At 46.5% G+C, this 9,052-nt stretch overlaps 1 long non-coding RNA gene across 1 annotated transcript; it reads right to left on the bottom strand.

Moving 5' to 3' along the window:
- Nucleotides 1-908: 908 nt before the first annotated feature.
- Nucleotides 909-8,598, bottom strand: LOC140723410 (uncharacterized). Its single transcript, XR_012097889.1, has 3 exons — nt 8,414-8,598; nt 7,861-7,966; nt 909-1,029 (listed from the first exon to the last, which is right to left on the bottom strand). It is a non-coding gene; the product is annotated as an uncharacterized lncRNA (long non-coding RNA).
- Between the last annotated feature and the right edge of the window lie 454 nt (nt 8,599-9,052).

The following is a 9,052-nucleotide window of genomic DNA, read 5'->3' on the forward strand; positions in this document are numbered from 1 at the left end:
CCGACACTAGACTGACTGCATCTTTCACAGTGACGACCAACACAAAATACTTAAGTTTGTCCACCTTTTTTATTCCACATTACAACCTCTCCAGCATCATTTTCCACTCTTGTCTCTATTGCACTCTTCGATTATCTGAGAAAGCCTTTGTTTTCTTCTTTTATATTATTTCATCAATTATCCTTATTCCTTTCTTTATTGCCTTCACTAGGTTTTTAAAGTCCTCTAGATTCCACTAATCATTGCTTTATTCTGTGCCCTCTGTTTTGCTTTTAACCTGTCTTTGACTTCCCTTTTCAGCCACAGTTGCCTCACCCTCCCTTTACAGTATTTCATCTTTGGTATTTATCTATCCTGCATTTCCCAATTACACCCAGAAACTCCAGCCATTGCTGCTCTGCCATCATCCCTAATAATGTCCGCTTCCAATCAACTTTGGCCAGCTCCTCTCTCATGCCTCTGTAGTTCCCTTTACTCCACTGTAATACTGATACATCTGATTTTAGCTTCTCCCTCTCAGACTGCAGGGTGAACTCTATCATATCATGATCACTGCGTCATTACACAACACCTAGACCTGTCTTTTCCTCAGTTGGCTCAACACAAACTGCTTTAAAAAGCAATCTTGTAGACATTCCACAAATTCTTTCTTTTGGGATCCAGCACCAACATGATTTTCCCAATCTACCTGCAAATTGAAACCCCCATGGCCATCATTACATTGCCCTTTTTACATGCCCTTCCTATCTCCTGTTGCAATTTGTAGCCCACACTCTAGTTACTGTTCTGAGGCCTGTATATAATTCCCATCAGGGTCTTTTTACGCTTGCAGTTTCTTACCTTACGCACAATGACTCTACATCTTCCTAATCGTATGCCAACTCTCTCTCAGAATTCAATTCCCACCCCACTCCCTCTGCTTCTCCTGCTGTCCATTCGATACAACATGTATCCTTGCAAGATAAGCTCTCAACCGATCTTCGTTCAACCACGACTCAGCGATGCCCACCATGTCATACCTGCCAATGTCTGGGTTACGATATTGTTGAAATTATTCATTCAGTGAGAGCATTCAAAAATAACACTTTCAGTACTGTATTCACCACCCTTTGTCAATTTTACCTCTGTTACCATAGTTTAAATTTATATCATTTTCTAAGCTTTGTCTTTTTATTTGTTCTGGAGACTTTTGTAACCTCTCTTGCACTCCCCTTCCCTTTTACTTCATCTTCACTCTTCCAATGTTGAAATGTTGATCCTAATATTTAGTTTGAAAGACAAACTTAACCCAAACCCACTGACTGCAATTTTGACTTGATTGTCTGCCTAAATTCCACCAGCATGTTGGTTTTGGTACCAGAGGTGAGAATACACTAGACCTGGTTTACACTAACATACCAGGAGCATATAAAGCTGTTCCCCTGCCCCACACTGGGCTCTCTGATCACTTGTCTGTTATGCTAATTCCAGCATACAAACCACTGATCAAATTGGCCAAACCAGTTCTGAGGGAGCAATCTCAGCATTGCAGGACTGCTTTGAAACACAAACTGGAGAATGTTCAGATAGGCTGCTACCTATGTCAACCACGTAACATCGAGGAATATGTGGATTCTGTGACCAGCTACACAGAGGAGTGTACTGAGACTGTTACCATCACAAAACACATCCGTGTGGGGCCAGTCAGAATCCATGGCTCACTGCAGAGGGCCATGCACGGCTGAGGGATCGTGATGCTGTCTTTAGATCAGAGGGACCAGGACGCCTCACTCCCCGACAGGCTGAATGTCTTTTACACCCGATTTGATGCACAGAACAAAGTGCTGGTGAGAGAGACACCCAGGGGAGGAGACCCTCCATCTGGCTGAAGCTGAGGTGAGGAAGACCCTGGACAGTGTTAACCCACACAAAGCTGATAATATACCAGGTCGGGTTCTGAATGACTGTTCATCCCAGCTAACTGAGGTGCTGACGGATATATTCCAGATTTCTCTGGAGCAGTCCATTGCCCCTCAGTTTTCAAGATGGCAACTACCATTCCAGGGCCAAAGAAGGTGACAGTAACCTGTCTAAATTACTATCATCTGGTGGCATTAACATCAATCATTATGAAATGCTTTGACCGGCTGGTCATGGAGCACATTAAAGCCTTTCTCCCGCCTACATTGCCCCCTTTCCGGTTCACTTTCTGGTTCGGATTGAATTGATCCAATGATGATGCATTAGTCTCTGCCATCCACTCTGTCCTGTCCCACCTGGAAAATGGGGTCTCACATTTATGCACCAGTTTGGCATTTAACACCATCGTACCCTAGAAACTGCCCTCTCTGGGTGTCAACACCTCCCTCTGTAACTGGATCCTGGACTCTGAATGAAAGGCCACAGTCAGTCTGTGTGGACAGTAAAGTCTCCAGTCCCATTACACTGAGCACTGGTGCTCCCCAGGTCTGTATGCTCAGCCCGCTGCTGACACATGACTGTGTCACGGGATTCAGCTCAAACCCTGTCAACAGCGGTTGTGGCCTCATCAACAACGATGATGAGTTGGAGTAGAGAGAGGAAGTGGAGAGGGTGGTGGACCGGTGTGAGAACAACAACCCCAGTCTGAAGGGGAGGTAAGGGGATTAGGAAGGGTTCCCCTGCGCCCATTCCCCTCAGTAACAAGTACACCTCTTTGGATCCTACTTGGGGGATGACCCACTGGAGCTTGGCAACACCAGCCCGGTTTGTGGATGATACCAAGATTGGTGAAATTGTGGATAGTGTGGAAGACGTGCAGAGAATACAGTGTGATATAGATCAGTTGCAGATATGGGCTGAGAAATGGCAGATGGAGCTTAACCCAGATAAATGTGAGGTGTTGCACCTTGACAGGGAAAATGAAAGGAGACAGTTCATTGTTAAGGGCAACATCATTAGCAGTGTTGCTGAGCAGAGAGATCTTTGGACTCAAGTTCACAGCTCCTCGAAAGTGGCTACACAGTTCAATAAGGTGGTTAAGAAGGCTTATGGAATGCTTGCTCTTATTAGTCGAGGCATTGAGTTCCAAAGTCAAGAGGTTATGTTGCAACTTTATAAAACTCTGGTTGGGCCACATCTGGACTGTTGGAAACCGTTCTGGTCACATCACTACAGGACAGATGTTGAGGCTTTGGAGAGGGTACAGAAGAGGTTTGCCAGGATGCTCCCCGGTTCAGAGGGCATGAGAGGTTGGATAAACGTCGGTTGTCGTCTCTGGAGCGGAGGAGGCTGAGGGGACATCTGATGGAGGTTTATAATATTATGAGAGGCAGAGATAGATTGGACAGGGAGTATCTGTTTCCCAGAGTTGAAATGTTTAATCCAGGTATGCATTGAAGGTGAGAGGGGTAGGTTCAAAGGGGATGTGAGGGGTAAGTTTTTTTACTCAGAGAGTGATGGATGCCTGGTGAGGTGGTAGAGTCAAATACACGAGAGGCTTTTAAGAGATGTTTAGATAGACACATGGATGTGTGGGAGATGTTGGGATATGGACATTCTGTAGGTTGGAGGGATTAGTCTGTCTGATTTGCTTTGTAGCTGGATCGGCACAACATTATGGGCTGAAGGAGCTGTTCCTGTGCTTTACTGTTCTATGTTTTATGTCTACATCCTTGAGTGGCCCAGTTCAAGTCCTGACCTTCACTCGATCAAACATCTCTGGCAAGATGACAATAAAGCTGTCTACCGTCACTTCCCAACTAATCTGGCACAGTTTGATCAAATTTACAGGAGTTAATGGGCAAATCTCGTTCCACTACATTGTGCAAAGCGAATAAAGACTTATCTAAAAAAGACTATTGGTTGCAATAGCTGTGAGAGGTGGTTCAGTTAAGTACTGAGCAAACGCGATGAATATTTAGACTAATGATGTTTCAGTTTTTGAATTTTTAGTTTCACCATACTTCATATTTTCCCTTTGTTTTTTTGGCTCCATGGTGAAAAAAGGAGCACGTGATTCACAAATAAAAATTTTCAGTTAAATTTATCAATATCCCTGGTTGCAATTCACATTAAGGTGAACAAGGTGTTGGGATCAGTTTAGTATTGAGGTGAGTGAAGTTATCCTCACTGGTTCAGCAGCCTGATGATTGAAGGATAGTAACTATGCTTGACCTGGTGGTGTGAGACCCAAGGCTCCTGTACCTCCTGCCCAATGGAAGCAGTGAGAAGAGAGCACGGTCTGGATGGGGGTCACTGATGATGGAAGCAGCTTTCTTGTGTCAATGACCTTCTAGATGTGCTCAATGGTGGGGAGGCCTGTTTCTGTGTTGTCTGACTCTGTGACTCACACTCTCTCTCTCTCCCCACCCCTCACCTCAACTCTTTCACTTCCTTCCTCTCCGCTTTCCCCACCCCCAACACCTCACATTGTGCTAATGCCTCTTGCTTCAACCTGTGACCTTTCACCAAATGTGACCTGTGTCTATGATGTGAAAACCCCTCAGTTCTCAGTCTGTTTGCATCCAGTGGCAAACAGGAGAACAGAACAGTGCAGAATTAACCAGAGGGATGTTCCTATTGGAACTGTAATGGCCACAGAAGCAGAGTGAATAATTTGGAATGTTTTGCAGAGAGACTGAATATTCAGTCCCACAAACTACATGGCATCTCTCTGACCCTCTCTCACCTCACCCCCCCCCCCCCCCCCACCAACTTTCTGTCTCACTCTCCGGATCAGCTCAGCACCCTATTCCAGGAACTCCTCTCAGTTCTGTTCGTGGGTGAATTTGCATCTGTGGCTTTCAACATGTGATACCTGTGTGAGTGAAATGAACAGTCCATTGTTCTCAATCTGTGTGTTTTTTGTTGCCAATGATTTCCTGTTGTTTGTCTCCCACCTTTCTTAAAGAGTGGAGTGGCATTTACAATTTCCCATTCCTCCCAAACCATCCCAGAATCTAGCGATTGTTGAAAGATCACTACTGATGCCTCCACAATCATTTCAGCCACCTCTTTCAGAACCCTGGGGTGTAGTCCATCTGGTCCAGCTGACTTACCGACTTTCAGACCTTTCACCTACCCAAGCACCTTCTCCTTAGTAATAGCAACTACACTGACTTCTGCACCCTGACACTCGAATTTCTGGCAGACTGATGGTGTCTTTCACAGTGAAGAAAAATACAAAATATTTATTAAGTTTTTCTGCCTTTCTTAATACTGCATTATGACCTCTCCAGTGTCATTTCCCACTTATCTCTATTTTACTTTTTGCATACTTGAAAAACCTTTTGTTTTCTTCTTTTAAATTACTGGCTAATTAACCTTCACATTTTGTCTTTTCTCGTTATTGCTTTTTTTTATTGCCTTCATTTAGTTTTTAAAACCCTCCAGCTTCCCAGTAATTATTGATTTACTGAATGCCCTTGCTTTCGATCTTATGCTGTCATTGATTTCCCTTTTCAGCCACAGTTGCCTCATCTTCCCTTTGCAATATTTCTTCTTCTTTGGTATTTATCTATCCTGCATTTCCAAATTACTCCCAGAAACTCCAGCCATTGCAGCTCTGCCATCATCCCAACTAATGTCCGCTTCCAATCAACTTTGGCCAGCTCCTCTCTCATGCCTCTGTAGTTCCCTTTACTCCACTGTAATACTGATACATCTGATTTTAGCTTCTCCCTCTCAAACTGCAGGGTGAATTCTATCATATCATGATCTCTGCATCATTACACAACACCAAATCCAGACTTGTCTTTTCTCTGGCGGGCTCAACCACGAGCTGCTTTAAAAAGCCATTTCATAGGCATTCTACAAATTCCTTCTTTTGGGATCCAGCACCAACATGATTTTCCCAATCTACCTGCAAATTGAAATCCCCATGGTTATCATTACATTGTCCTTTTTACATGCCCTTCCTATCTCCTGTTGCAATTTGTAGTCTACATCCTAGTTACTGTTCTGAGGCCTGTGTAAACTGAATTGGAATTGACCTTACAACTTACAACCTTCATATACACGAGTAAAAGTCTTATGTAGGGCTCTCAGTACCAGTAACTGTGGTGTTAACTGTTCAGGCTAACAAAATGGCTTCTTTGTATTGTTATAATGAAATGGCTTCTCTGTAATGTTACTTAATGCTGCAATGGGTTTCTGTATCTGGAATGTTTGGGTTATAACTGTAGCTAAGGGGGGAACTAGCCAATGGAGAATTGTTATGCTATCTTGTATCTGTGAGCTGAGCAGGAGTTCACGGTCTTTTTTCGGGAGGTGAGCGAGGAGGATGACGTGTGAGGAGTGGACAGCTGTTCCAGGACAGCGGATACTGGACGTCGGCGGTTCGGACGGTGGCCGAAGGCTCGGAAGGTCGTTGTGGATGGAACCGGAGGCGTGAGCTCCAACGTATTAAAATATTATGTGCACAAACTGATAAACTTACTGATTTGGTGTTTTTAGGTTATCTGTTTCTACTAACCCATCACTAGGAAATAACTATAAAGTTGTAATTATTTACTCGCCTTTGGTGTATTGTCTGATATTTGTGTTGCGAGTGTGTATGGGGGGGGCATTACACTGAAGTATTTTACTATTGGTGGGGCGATTGCGGTTCACTCTCGGTGAATGGGGGTAAATTGGGGGCACAGATGCTACACTTGCAAGCAGAACTAGAGCCACAACTGTGCCTACACCTCCTCCCTCAGTACCTTTCAGGGCCCCAAACTGTCCTTCCAGGTGAGCTGAGTCTGTTGGGGCATCTACTGTATCCGGTGCTCCTGGTGTGGCCTCCTGTATATCAGAGAGCCCCAATGAAAATTGGGAGACCGCTTCGTCGAGCACCTACACTCTGTCGGAAAATAAAAGCAGGATTTCCCAGTGACCACCCATTTCAATTCTGCTTCCCATTCCCATTCCAACATGTCAGTCCATGGTCTCCTCTACTGTCGTGATGAGGCCACACTCAGGTTGGGGGAGCAACATCTGTCTGGGAGCATCGAACCATTTGGCATGAACATCGATTTCTTGAGCTTCTGGTAATTGCCCCCACCCCCCATCACCATTCCCTTTTCCCTCTTTCACCTCATCTCCTCACCTGCCCATCACCTGCCTCAGGTGCTCCTACCCCTTCCCTTTCTCCCATGGTCTTCTACCCTCTATCAGATTCCCCTTCTCCAGCCCTTTAATTCTTTCATGAAACTTCCATGTTCTTTACTTCACCTCCTCCCCCTCTCCCAGTTTCACCTATCACCTGCCACTTTGTACTTCCTCCTCCACTCCCCCCACCTTCTTAATCGGACTTCTCTTCTTTCTCTTCTGTCCTGATGAAGGGTCTCGGCCTGAAACGTCGACTGTTTACTCTTTCCCACAGACGCTGCCTGACCTGCTGAGTTCCTCCAGCATTTTGTGTGTGTTGCTTTGGATTTCCAGCATCTGCAGATTGTCTCGTGTCTGTGAGTCTTCTCCTGCTCCTATTTCTATGTTCTGACATTGTACAAGATGTTGGTGAGGCCAGATTTGGAATACTATGCTCAGGTTTAGTCACACTGTGACAGGAACAATGTCATGAAGCTGGACGGAGTGCAGAGGAGATTTACCAGGATGTTGCCAGGACTCGTGGGACTGAGTTATGGACAGAGGGTGAGCAGGTTGGTACTTTTTGTTTTGTCCCCATTGGAGTGTAGGAGAATGAGTGGTCATCTTATAGAGGTGCAGACAATCATGAGGGACATACACTCAGTGGTGGAGGGGTCTCGGGAGATAATTCTAAAGCAGAGGGTCATGGTGGACAGTGTTGTAGAGATTAATTCAGGATAATAGGGGCAGGGATAGGACAGCAGTGATATCTCAGTGGGGAGTGAGACCAGAGGAAATGTTCACCCTCCCAGTCTCAGCTCCATCTCTCACCTCAGCCTGGTTTCCATCTGTTGTTCAATGTTCCCCTGTGGCTCCTCACCAGACGTTGCCTCTGCCTCTGACACGGAGAGTCCATCGCTCTCAGTCTGACACCTTCCTGTAACAGACCCGTCATCAGTGGACTCTGACCATTGGGACTCTGCCCACCTCAGACTCGTCCCTCACCCTCGGGAGCTCCCTCACAACACACCGTTCCTCACCCTCGGGAGCTCCCTCTCAACGTACCGTCCCTCACCCTCAGGAGCTCCCTCTCAACACACTATTCCTCACCCAGGGGAGCTCCCTCTCAACACAGCGTCCCTCACCCTCGGGAGCTCCCTCTCAACACACCGTCCCTCACCCTCAGGAGCCCATCACTCTGACTACCCCACTACCTCAGAAGCTCCCTCAAGTCAGTCCCTTAGACCCAGCCATCTCTCACCCTACGGAGATCCCTCAAGTCAGATGGTCCCTTGATCTCAGGAGCTCCCTCACCTCGATCCCTCCCACTACCTCAGATCTTTCAGCCCATCCCTGGAGCTGCTACAGCAGACCGTCCTCTTACCTCATGCGTTTCCTCAGTCCAACTCTCAGCCTGGAGTGTTCCCTCACCTCAGATCCATCTCTACCTCAGGAGCTACTCAGACCAACACTCAATGTAAGAAGTCCCATGGTCTGAGACCCTCTTCAGCTTCACCCTCACCAAGACCCTCCTCACCCTGAGACACCCCTCACTAACACCATCCTCACTGTGACCATCCCCACCCTCAGAACCTCCCTCACGACCCTCCACACCCAAGAACCTCCCTCATCAAGACCCTCACCCCCAACTCTTCCCTCACGGAGACCCTCCTCACTCTCATACCCTCTCTAACGAAGAACATTCCTCACCCTCAGTCCCTCCTACAGAGACACTGCTTATTCTCATTCCCTCCCTGAAAACCTCATCACTACCAGACCCTCCCTTCACTGAATCATCCTCAGCTACTACCTTCCCTCCCCCACAGACCCCCCTCGCCCTCAGTCACTCCAAACACACTCGGACACCCTCACTGAGACCCTCCTCACCGACCTTTCCTCACCAAGACCTTCCCTCACCAAGACCCTCCTCACTCTCATACCCTCTCTAACCAAGAACATTCCTCACCCTCAGTCCCTCCTAGAGACACTGCTTATTCTCATTCCCTCACTGAAAACCTCATCA

Source organism: Hemitrygon akajei, unplaced genomic scaffold (assembly GCF_048418815.1).
Source record: "Hemitrygon akajei unplaced genomic scaffold, sHemAka1.3 Scf000112, whole genome shotgun sequence".
Classification (NCBI taxonomy): Eukaryota; Metazoa; Chordata; class Chondrichthyes; order Myliobatiformes; family Dasyatidae; genus Hemitrygon; species Hemitrygon akajei.